The sequence below is a fragment of the Mytilus californianus genome, unplaced genomic scaffold (assembly GCF_021869535.1).
Source record: "Mytilus californianus isolate M0D057914Y unplaced genomic scaffold, xbMytCali1.0.p SCAF_7, whole genome shotgun sequence".
NCBI lineage: Eukaryota > Metazoa > Mollusca > Bivalvia > Mytilida > Mytilidae > Mytilus > Mytilus californianus.
Genome location: NW_026262723.1, coordinates 63,068,652 through 63,082,628, shown reverse-complemented (window position 1 = coordinate 63,082,628; position 13,977 = coordinate 63,068,652).

The window sequence follows — 13,977 nt, the reverse complement described above, 5'->3', positions numbered from 1 at the left end:
AATGATACAGTAACCCTATAAAATAAGAAACCTTATAGACATCTACAGGTCAACATATGGTCTCCACAATAGACAAGTGTTTAACCAATATGTTAAATTTGAGGCAACAGTTAAAGATGTCCTCTCACTAAATAATTCAGTTTTGGTGATTATGTTGAATGTTTCTATGCCATTGAACTTGAAATAAAGTATAAAACCGATACAGTTAAATCTGCCTCATTTCTTGACTCACAGATAGAAATTGACAATGAGAGTCAATTGAAAACAAAACTTTACGACAAAAGAGAAGATTTCATCTTCTCAACTGTGAACTTTTCATTTATATGTAGTAAAATTCCACCAGCGCCTGCATACGGAATATATATCTCCCAGTCGATACGATATTCCAGAGCTTGCATTCCCATCATGATTTCCTTGTAAGGGGGATGTTGCTTACAAGGATATAATTGAACCAATACTTCCAAGTGGTGAATTTCAAATTATCCCTTCGACAATTTTACGATCTATATCAGAAGTTGGTGGACCGCTATAGAATGTCTGTTTCAGAGATGACGTAAAATTTGTTCAAATTGTCGAAACCACAATCCCGTCCTCTATACCTCGAATGAGACCTACTAAATCAGACTTATCACTGATTTTGTACTTACATGAGCATTACGACGGGTGCCACATGTGGATCAGGCTTTGCTTACCCTTCCGGAGCAAATGGTATCACCTCCCGATTTTGATGGGGTTCGTGTTGCTCAGTCTTTATTTTTCCATTTTGTTTTTTGTGTATTGTTTTTTGTCTTTTGGTCGATTTTCTTCTTTGGCCATGGCGTTGTCAGTATGTTTTTAACTTATGAGTTTGAATATGCCTTTATTATCTTTCACCTTTCCTTCAAAGATTATCGATTCATATTTCGCAAACTATTTAGAATTAACTTGTTAAGGTAATTGCATCAACGCCTGGAACAAAATGGAGCGAGACCGGATACATCAACAGGGTAGGAGGCTCTTCTATGCAATGCAAACCTACAATAAGTCAAAATTACACATTCGGTAATAGGACACACATTTGATAAATGTACAAATCAGAAGATTCTTTCTGGTATATAAAGATCCAAGAATGATTTAAAAATAACCACCCATTGATGTATTGATTTTTGCGAAAAATCCCTACCCATAAATATATTTCATACGAAAATCATAGCCCATTTATATATTGCCCATGAACACCTATCAGCAAAACAATTTGGGACATCTTAATAAGTTGTGAATGATATGGGATCATACATATTAATTAGATCAAAAGAGCAGTAAACAGTCATGCGTAACCAATATTGTCTGTTTGGATTGCTCATTAAATTTTCATAATATAACGAAACTATACAGAACTGTCATACAAGAGGGAGGTGTAGCTAGCTATAAAACCATGTTTAACCTACAAATTTCATCGGGAAATGTATGTACCAAGTCCTTTCGTTGCGTGATATACACTACAAACCAGTAAAAGTCTGAAATGGCCTATATTTGTACTCGACTGAACTGATTTTTACTCGACCAGTCTGAATTGGTCTGAAATTTACTTGATATTACTTGACTGTAGTCTGAACCATACTAAACAGTCTGAACTTGTACTCGACCTTTACTCGACCAGTACTTAACCATTTTATACGAGTCTGAACCATACTCGACATAGTCTTAACCATTCTCGACCAAGTCTGAACCATGCTCGACCTAGTCTGAACCATACTCGACCTAGTCTGAACCATACTCGACCAAGTCTTAACCAACCTAGACCTATTTTTTGTATCTATCTATATTATTTTTTCATTAATTTAGGAACTGTTATTCATATATATATATATATATAAAATGTATATCACATTTAAAATTAAAATAAAACAAGGTGATCAAATTTCTGGTTGGATTAAAAAAATATCATGTAATAAATTAAGTTCGTTAAATGAATTTTCATATACATGATATCATGTTCACATTGATTTATGCATCAAAAATACTATAACTTTCAACCATTATTCAAATATCTTAAATGTTATTCAATTTTTTTTTTATCAAAATATATATAAAATAGTATATAAAGCAACTTAATAAATGTTAGAATTGACACCTTTGTTTTGTAAAATCAAAAATTTAATTTAATAATAACAATAAAACTTTCATCTTTTTATCCTTGATAACCTTTTAAAAAAGGAAATGTATTCCAAAGTAGCAGTAGAAATTTATTTTAATAAAATTTAAATACGTTTTGTCAAAATTAAAGACATGGCATACAAGAAGCAGTTTAATAAGGTTTAATGGTTTAATTACCTCAGTACAGGTGTTTTACAGGTAAAAAGAAAACCATATTTTTCTTAAACTCGTGTATTACTTATCTAGTGAATTCAAAGGCCTTGTTATTTAAGTTTTACAGGATGTTGTAATTTTCAATGGATGTTATTTAAATTTTATTACTCTCTGACCAGGTGTGATCTTTTTAATCAGTGTGCGTCAAGCAGGATGTATTACTTTATAGTTTACCCCTAATCAGAAGAAAAATTTTATTTATTTCTTGAATTTTTTATCCCTTTTAAAATATATATATATCCCAAATTATGAATAGGAATAGATATATTTCTGATATAAGGTTAAACAATGTCAGTGATTTTGTTGGCTGTTGTTACCTCATTAAAAAGATAGTTATATAACTATTGTATATAACCATGAAACCTAAGTACAGAAAGTCACAGGACAGAAAGTCACAAATTTGATAGGACAAAAAGTCACAAATAATTTGTATACAATTGATTGAATATTTATGAGAAAGATCTTGAAATGTTTACTTTTTATGACACATATTTATTTTACAGTTTAGGAAATTGTTCATAAGACTTAATTTGATAAATAAAGATTTATAAAATTTCAATCATGCAAAGGATATATTTCTTGGCACCATGAAGCCATTTAAGTACCAAGACATTGTAACATTTTGTTTTCTTAACAATTATTTGATCATTATTGATATTGTTTCAAGAAAAATACAAAAATGTTTTTTTAAAAATAAGTGTTCTATTGTTCAAAGAAAAATAACCTCAAAACTGAATTGTGACTTTTTGTCCTGTGACTTTCTGTCCTACATTCGTTTTTATTTAGGAATTTAGGAAAATCAAGTTTTGTTTAAAAAAAAAACACATGCCAAACAAAAAACACCTTATTTTTAATAAGGTTTTATTACCCTCAGTATAGGTGTGGTTTTCAGGTAAAACAAGTCTTTTATTTAACAAGACTCAGACTTTAAAATTAGATAATTTAACTATCTCGATTTGCCAAATCTAAGAGAATCATGTATTATTAAAGAATGTAAAAAATGTTTTTATATATATCTTTTTTTAATTGTGGCTGTTGTCATGTAAGTTAAAGAGAAAGTTATTTAAACAATCAAAATTATAAAGCAGAGGTTATTTGGTAAAGTATGGTTCAGACTGGTCGAGTATTGTTCAGACCTTTGGTCGAGTATGGTTCAGACTGAAAAAATAGGTCGAGAGCTGGTCGAGTACTGGTCCAGACTGGGTTAAGACTGTTTCAGACTGGTCGAGTAATAGTTTAGACTATTTTCAATAGCAAAGATAAGGGTCAAGTACAAATCAGTACAGTCGAGTATGGTTAAGACTGGGTCGAGTAATATTAAGTAAAATTCAGACCAATTCAGACTGGTCGAGTAAAAATCAGTACAGTCGAGTACAGATATAGGCCATTTCAGACTTTTACTGGTTTGTAGTGATAGTAGGGCGGTTGATTGTTCAGATTTATGGACTTTTTGAATTCATCTTTGAGTTCGGCATTTTTATTGATGTGTTGATACTTTTTTATGACCCGTTGAAATATAAATCTCTATCCAGTGTTATATCACCTCCAGGAAATAACCCCATATCGATATATTTGACTTTCCAAAAAAGTCCCCCCTCTCCCCCGAGAGAGATCAGCAATGTGAAATGTTTATGTAATGTGACTATGCAGCTACTGTGTTCATGTATAAGACATCAGGTTGCGTATCCTTTCACAAGATTTTTCAGTATCTCTATTCAAAAAAGAAAACCATTAAACAACCTTGCAGAATTGTGGGTCCTCAATGCTATTCATACTTTATTTGAGTTTTAACCTTTTTGATCTGAGCGTCACCGATCAGTCTTTTGTAGACGAAACGCGCGTCTGCCGTACACAATTTAGTATATACCATATAAAATTGAGAATGGAAATGGGGAATGTGTCAAAGAGACAACAACCCGACCATAGAACAGACAACAGCAGAAGGTCACCAACAGGTCTTCAATGCAGCGAGAAATTCCCGCACCCGGAGGCGTCCTTCAGCTGGCCCCTAAACAAATATATACATGAATTTATTTACATGCTGCCTTTACATCTTTGATAACACGTCAAGATGAAAACAATACCGACGAAATACCACATCAAATGACAGAGACCACTACACCTGTTTCATTTTAATTTTTGTATCCTTTTTTACACTAAAATATAACGCTTCATTATATAAACTTTTTATACAAATATAATCATTAGTAATAATTTACATTACATAATTTATATTTTGTGTTCCTTAAGAAATGTCCTCAGCAACATAAACATGACAGTGCTTACAGTTACTGAATTTTAATAAAACATGATGATTAAAAGATATTGTGAAACATCATATTCACATTATAAACTCTAAATGCCCAATTGCATAGACAAGCTTTTAAGAAACTTAATGAAGACTATCGAAATTATTCTTTTGAGAAAAAAATTAAATTCTATTCTAAAACTGTAATGTCTCTGTAGTTGGAAAATCTTTCCAAATCATCATTATAATGACAATTGACGACGACTACTAATTATGATCTGGTATAGCATTTTGTAAATACAAAATTGAAATCAATAACAATATAAGACGAATATGAAGTGATCATTGCATTATTCTATTTCATAAGATGAAATATTTAATCATGCATTTATATCCGTTTTATCAAGGAAAATAACCCATTGTATAATTATTTCCGTGAAGATTGTAGAAATGTGGCGTTTAATATCATACATTATTTTATTTCTAAATACTGATATTGCGGCTGCCTACTATGTCCTTACTACTAGTGCGAGTAAGTTTATTTCTTTTAAAAAATAATCGATTAATTAGAATGATTTGACTTAAAGGTCTAAACGAAAGAATTATAAAACATAAATCGACCGTTTATAGAAAAATTGAAAGTGAATTAACAAAAGAATTAGTGCACTATGACCAAAGAAAATACACATACCCATCAATCGGAAATCGTGAAAACCAGTTTGGTGCTATTTTCTTTGATTCAGGGAATCGTATTTATAAAGAGCCACACTGTCTCAAATATTCAGTACTCACATAAATTTCTGATTAAAAATATGCATATAGTATTTAGAAGACATGACCTTCAAAAATTGATTAAATGTAGCAATCCAGTGTGAAGTAACTGTTTGCAATTTACCACATACTAGTACTTGTTTTGTTCATCTTTTTTAAATCATGGATCACTAAAGCAAAATTAATAACAATTAAATAGGCAATCTATAGCTACTCCTTACAGAACAACATGTATATACTAACACTTGTCAGGCTATTAAAACAGTCATAAACACTTAAGAGTTTTGTCTGATTTTGATAAATGTTATAACATTAGCTCACCAGCAGTTGCGATCATCTGAATTGTAAATCAAGTGAATTGATTGTAACTTTGTGGGTTAGCATATGGTGCTCGCTGAAAGGCGGGCTAACAAACGAATATGATGTCATAGATCACACACTAACAACTAGGTAAATGCCATTATGTATCACAAATTTAATCATACAGTTTATTAAATCCTTTCAATGCCATATTGCATTCTCAAACATATACCACACGACTAGCAATTCTCACCTTGCAACACGTCACCGTAGACAAAAAAAAGCTATTGGATTCGGGAACTGGTAACTTCGGCACCTTACGGCTGTAATGACACAATTGATTGTATAGGTTGTCTATTATCTAGTTCCTCGTGTAGTTTAGTGAATGAGATGAATATTTTCAACTTTTTACGCGGCGTTGACGCAGCCATTATCATGGTCATTATGCATCTCATATTCTTCGTGATGTGAGCCTACCTGACCTTCTATCGTTTATACAAAAGGCGTTGGGTATGTATCTCATCCGAGCAAACCTATGTTCACTACCACTTTCATGCAAATGATAATTTAATTCAACACCCCTATTACAACTGTACATTGTAACCAACATAATCAAACATCTATCATCTCGGAAATTGCTAATCACAAACTTTTCAGACCGGTTGGCAAAGACAAGATGAAACGGGGAAACGATTCTTTCTGAAACTTTCTTTTGCAAACAAATGTCTTGATAGCAGCAATTTAAGCAATATTCTTCATCATAATTTACTGAAATCTAAAATAGTGTTACAGAACCTCAATACATGTGGTGATGACTTTAAGTTAAAGTCCAAAATCCTGGCTAAGGATCATACCACATATTCTTATTTTTGTATTGTCACGTTATAACTTGGGACCTCAACATTGTCAACAACACTTATCTACGAAATGTGTTAGTTAAAGTGCCGATCTACCTTAAGCCAAAATCCATAAGCTGGAAAAACAACTTAAACATATTACTGAATTTAGTCTAGGACTATTCCATACTATGGGTAAAACGTGAAAGGATAGACGAAGATACTTATTCTGAATGGTTTAAGGCTGTGAAGTCGTTGATACAAATAAGGGGGAAAACCTAATGGATATATAAACACGCATATCACATCAATCATTGAATACCCAAATGATGCTGTGCAGAAATCCATCATCACCATCATCCTTTACATTAAATTATACCCAAATTATATATAGATCGTAACAAACCATTTTATATTGCTTGGTCTGCCAAATGCTTCACGAAACCATTTTCCAAATTTTTATTATTCATTGTATCGTAAACCAAAACTGGGCTGCTGAGATACTGTGGAACTACATACTATTAGGGCGTTGTAAATCAGGGGTGAATACTATCATTGTCTAAACATTTTTTAGAGGATGCACAATCTACGTGTATCTCCTCTTGCAGCAGTATAAACAATTGACTTAACTCTCTACAAAAATTCCTCATTATAATTTTAAAGATTCATCTAAAGAATGAGTCCAACGTTGTTTGTATTACACAAACACAAATATCTTGTTTTAGTAAGGGACAAATCATAGTTGTTATTAAAATAACCCACTCTGATTCAAACAAAATTTCACCAAAACTGACATCAAGATGCTGTCAACATATTTGTAACGTTGGGAGAACTTTTTTTAACAAACTATCGGTATACCTATGGGAAACAACTTTGACCCTCTTCTGGCCTGCGTGTTCCTAACATCTTATAAAGAAGACTTCATACAGAACTTCTTACAAAATCATGTATAGAAGCTCACATTAACATTTAACTTCACGTTTTTGCCATATAAAGGTGATGTCTTTTCACTAAAGAACTTAAAGTTTTGTTACTATGTTCACTGAATCTATATCAAAGAAGTCTACAAATAGGAGACCACAGATGCAGTAAAATCTGCATGCTAAACTGGACTAACACCTAGATATTGATCATAAAGGTCGGTTAAGAACTACACTTTTAAAAGAGGTTAGAAGTTTGGTTCTAAATAATCTAAATCGTAAAGAAGATTATACATTTTACAAGCAAGAATATTGCGTAATTTATGTATTCCGTATTTCATAAACTTTAACAGTATATATATCTTACCAAAATGTACTGTAATAGCCATGAAGATTGCCATCTGCAATGGCATGTGTGGTCATTAACCATACGTGTAAAAGAGGATCGCAAATATAGGATTTCATTAAACTTAATTAGCAATTACCATCTGAAAACCTTAGATATTTATGGCATTTAGATTCCTTTTGATTGACATGAACCTTACATTTTCTTTATTATCATTCGAAAATGTGTGTTAACAAAAAGTACGTTATAAATGATATTTAATATATTCTTTTGCACAGTACCATGGACGGATGCACAACATATCTGCAATGTTCCATATTTTAATGACATCATGTACACGGAGAAAGATTATACCGAACTACCCAATAAGTTCTCCGCATGGACGTCTTCATTAAGTCGTACATCAGATTGGGCATCTGTTTATGGTAATTTGACATTTTATCATAAAACAAAACAAACAATTTACCTTAAAGACATTGTTAATTCACAATTTCATACGATAGGGTTCGACGGACATGTAAAAAACAATAGTAATAGTTTTTGATACCAGGAAAGGAAAAATGTGTATAATGCCATCAGATTTAAACTGAATGGTATAATTAACATGATACTAGTCCTGTCGTGTTTTAATTTCGTAATACATCTGTTTCGAGCCATATCAAATCTGGAAAATATCCAGATGTTATGCAAAGCATATACGTGTGTGCATGAAAGGCGTTTGGTCAATGTAACAATGTTGAAGAAACGAGCATTTACATTTTTAAATATGATTTACTTAAATCCATCAATAAAAACAGCCATTACAAATCCTTTGCAAGTTTGTAGGACAGCTGAGAAAATATGGCAGCCTGAGATACTCGTACACTTGTCTAGTATCTAATTCAAATCGTTTCGTCAGAAGTGCAAATTGTGCTGGAAGACTGATGGATTGATATTTGCTTGCTTAGCGTCCAGTGGCAATTGTTCAATATATATTCCAAACGAGAATAAATTAACGGGTAATACAATAGGTAGGTTCTGCATGGTGGGGAGACTGGGATGAAAGTAAGGAAATTTAAACTGCCACTGGAAAGTTAAGATATGTTAAATAGGGGCAGAAATTATGCTTTGCAACAGGCCACTCACCAACCCCTCAGACATTTGTTGCAATAGGCGTGACAACCGTCCTACACAAGGAATCCCACAAAGCAAAACTGACAACCAACTTTAGCAAAAGTTTTACTGCCGGAACGGGAGAAATCAAGAGATGACTATATACCTATACCGCAGGCAACATGTGTTTGTTGTTCAGGAAGACAATATATCCATACTGACTTCCTATATGATATTTGAGATAGCAATTCAAAAGCGCCAAAGACCTAAAGATATCTAGAAGTTAATCTATTGGCGAGTTTTGCCATAACAATATATCAAGATATTATATCGCCCTGGGTATATCTTTTTTTAATAAATGTTGATATTATGCCGAGCTACACCCTTATCAGCTGAAATATTTAGTCAATATATAAAATGAAAATACGGAAATGAGGTATGATTCTCAATGAGACAATGAGTGATACCCACACATATTGTAAGCTTTTTAAAAGGCCCAGGAATGACAAAATGTGAAACAGAAAACCAACAAACGAAAAACAAGTAAGGCATACAGTAACTAACGACAACCAATACAGAATTTTGACTTCGAACATACACAGTGCCGGAGTTTAGCATGTTTGTGAGCGCTAAACCATTCCATTAAACTATCAAATCATAAAACAAAACCACACTGGAAAATGGTGTTACTCATCAGATCGGCACTAAGCACACAACAACCATAAGATAGAACACAAGGTGCAGTAACAGATCGCAGTTAATAAAATGTAGTCCAACGTATAATAATTAACAATATTTTTCCAGACTAAAATAATAATCAGTTCAAATCCTGGCATTTAAGCAGTATGAAAAAGCATTGCAGTGTGCACTGACAAAATATAAGTTTTATAAATATCGATCGGATGAAGTACAAAAAGTGTTCATAACTGTATAGCCAAAACTATAAATAGCTATTTTTTATTTATGAAAATCAAAATCAATCTATGCACCGGTGAAGACAATTAATCTAAATCGGAGACGTCGTAGGAAACTTTGGAATCAAAGGATTAACTAGATTTGGTACCAAGATAGCCATGATAAATTCCTGAGTCAAGGTCTAAAAAAGGGACAATGATCAACTTTACTTTGAAAAGAGAAATGTCCGGTAAAGAAACGGATCTTAATTTAAAGTATATGAAGCTGATCTATTTAAGGGAATTTGTTGGAAGTCTTCCAAATCGGTTTATATTATATTCTATATTATATTGTTGCAAATTGAATCCCAAATCGGCCAAATATGTTTACTCAGGCAGTGTTGATTCTAATTGAAATTTGCTGTTCTTTTTACGTCCCTTTTTGATCATGGAGTTTCTCGCGTATTCAAGTACGTACACATTCCTGGCTTACGAATTTTGGGTGTGAGCATTTTTAATGAAGGTAAATCCAGAAAAAAAGTTCGGACGCTACAGTGTTACTTTCATTTTTTTTTTTATCAAATTGTCGATATCGCTACTGATTGACTGTAAGTCCCAGAGGGTATCATCAGCTCAGTAGTGTTATTTTCATTCCACATCAATAGTGACCAATGTTCTATCTTTGACATAATGTTAGAATCTCACGTAGGATTTCCCATATGGACATTTATAACAAACGGAACAACTTATCCATTTTTATTGTTAGTTCCCTTTTTACCATGTGAAAATATCGCATTGGTTCATTTTCATAGAATGTAAAATGAATGATCTAATATACTTTTGCATAGGAAATATCAGAAGTGTTTCATTGCCTTTATAATCTATATTGAAGGAGAACATCTTATCTAGATTTTGGGGGTTTTAGGTTTTTTCTCTTTTTTTTTTTTCTTTTTTTTTTTGTTTGTCTCTTGCATCTTGGAATCATTTTGTTTCTATTCCAAATCACAGAGGTTTGCCTTAAGGACTAGCTGAATGTGTTAAGATATCTCTAAATATCATATTAACATTTGAGGAGTTATAATTCGTTAAATATTTCAGAATTCGAATAAACAACTTCGTGGTTTTTACTACCTGTATCACGTCCCTTTCCTTCGATTATGACATCATCGATTTATAACTTTCCTTGAGCTGAACGATGAGTGCTTGTAGTGGAGCAGGATCTGCTTATCCCTCCGAAGCACTTGCAATCATACCCGGCTTCAGATAGGGTTTGTGTTGCCTATTCCTTATATTGTTTCTGTGTTTTACTAAGGATTTTGTTTGCTGTGTGTGTTTTTCATCGACTTATGTTTGTTATTGTCCCTTTGGTATACATTTTGCCAAAAAAATAATCCTGTTTTTTCATCACTTCTTTGCAAAACTTGTTATTAAGGTAACACAATACAAAAGCAACTAAATTTTATCAAAATTTCATTTTCGGCTGTTTTTGTTACTTCTTAATATTCAAAAACAACAGAAGAAAAAATTATTTACATATCTTGCAGTGTTAATGAGTTTTGATGATAATTAGTTTTATAAACAAATTCACGTGTCTGACTGATACAAGATAAGAACATGTGGGCAGTACTATGTGGTTAATCAATAGAATCATTTGATAGCTTTACAACCACTGACCAGCAATAAAAATAACAGTTATGAAAAAGAGGTGGATTAGGGATTTATGGAAAAATGAAAGATAATGAATTCCAAATAAAAATACATTTCTGTATTGGAGATGTCAGGAGAAAAAACAAAACAACTATTTGGAGCTAAAGAGGGAATCAAAATATAAATGTACAGATATTAAACAAATATAATTGTACAACAATAAATGTTGCTGCTGTTTATACTAGAATTTCTTGAGGAGAATGTTTAAATATGAATTCTTTTTAAAAGAAAATACAAATTAAATACTTCATTTTCAAACTGCAAAAAATGAAAAAAAATCTACTTTGTGTAAAACACCATATTGTCATTGTATACAATTATAATTCTAGAAATCCCCCATAAGGATCCTCTAGACTGACCAACTGATCATTTTGTGTACACATGCATAACTTACTTTTTGTAACAATGCAGGAAACAAAATATATCATTTTATGTACTAAAAGAATAAAATCCTACATAAAAAAGTAAATGCAATGTGTAATTAAACTTCTGAGATCATTAATAGTAAAGGTTTATCATGGTGGGCGGAGTTTTGACCATATCAGTAGCAACTGACTTACAGCAAGGTCAATAATGATATAACATCTCCCGCCAGATCTGATTGTTGATGCATAGGGTGTGCATTTTCTTTATATATTTAGAATTGCTGAATTGGAATGCTTTCTTACTGGTCAAAACCTAATTGATTTATGATTAAAGGCCAATCCTGAAGTATTCCCATGATACATGTGTGAAATATATTGAAGTTAAAGGGGTTCAAGTAGGAAAATCCTTATTTATTCAGTTGTGACACATTCATTTTTGTCATGAAAATGTAGTTTTAAATGAAATTAGCTCCTAGATGGGTGCCTCTATATGATTTTCACACATGTTGTTCCTTGACCAGTTATCTTCAAAAGTGTGTCTCAGATTTCCAAAAACATCAATAGAACAAATTTTATACCCAATTTAATTTAGTGATCTCTTATGAATTGAGGTTTCAAACTTCATTGAAGGTTAATGAGAGAATGAAATACAATAGGAAAAATCTGAGACACTCTTTTGGAGGTCAAACTGTGTTGCACAAGAATCTATAAAATATTTCGGGATGATATGAATAACAAAGAAGCTAATTTCATTCAAGTGTGGACAGCACAATATAGCAACTAATTACATAATAATTAATTATGTAATAATCATGTCATAATGAAATAATCACCATTTGAAAGATTAATCTTTCTTCTTTCTTTTGGTACCTCATTTATAAAATTTAAAGCTGGATGAAAGAAATTACATCAGTTTAAAGTTGTCTGATTGGGGATGAAAAAATCTTTGTATTGTGCTACCTTAAAGATGTTTAACTGCTACATGAAAATGATATTTATCTGCTCTTTATATTTTTAGCTAACACTTGTTTATTTAATCTATTTCTTAGGTTGCTTGGATATGTCAGTTAATAGGGTTACAAGAAATTATATAAAAAGAAAGTTGAACCAATATTTTCCAAACAGTACATACGCCATTGAATCCAAAGCGTATTCAAATGTGCTTATTTGTGTACAACAAATGGCGATTTTTTTACATTCTTTGTACGTATACCAATTTGATATAAAATAAACTTGACCTGATCAAACATTACATGCAACATTTTTTCCTAAAAAAAAATTAAATTGACACAAAGTATACATATGCGTAATTGGGCGTTATTTCGGAAATTGATACAATTTTTGAGTAATTAGAACTCATTGAACTGCACTTTAATATCGATGAAATGATAGATATAGCATTTATACATTAACGGGGAATTAGTTGTCAAATTCGTAATCATCGATTTGAATTAAATTCTCATATTCGACTTATAACATACTAAAACGTATATCCAAATTATAAAACGAAAATAAACAATTTTCGATGCTTGAACTCGATATTATGTATCAGCATTTCGTGTGTATTTTAGTCTAGACGCCATCTAATTTACAATCGAGGTGACCTCCGAAGACTGCCGAACTCGTGCAATTAGATTTCTCCAGGTCTGTTTGATTTCATTTTATAGGTCAAAACAATATGTTTATAATCGTTTTTGCCTGTATAAGAATGAGTTTTTGTATATCGAATCAGTCAACGAAATTGTTTACCCTTGTTTCACTTCCAATGTTGACATTCTCTTCCTTTTGGTAGCTGATTCACGCCTAGTTCATGCGTAAACCATTCCCAACTAAGGGTTTCAATTGAGGTTAACATGCATACGGATTTAATGAGGTCGAATGTTTCACTTGCAAGTGAATAGTGAATAATTCATTGGCTATGTTTCGTTGCTTATTTCGACAAAACTGAACTAAACTGGCTGCTAAAAGCGAATTATTGTTTCACTATTTCCATTTCATTAATGATTGAACAAAAAAAATCATATTTTATCTTTTCTATAAGTCGTAGCTAATGCCCTTTTCAGAGATAAATTCAATAATGAATTATTTCTGTAAAAGCGTAGAATGTACGAAACAAGTGTCACAAAAGAGGATTGCTTAAACTTGTCATG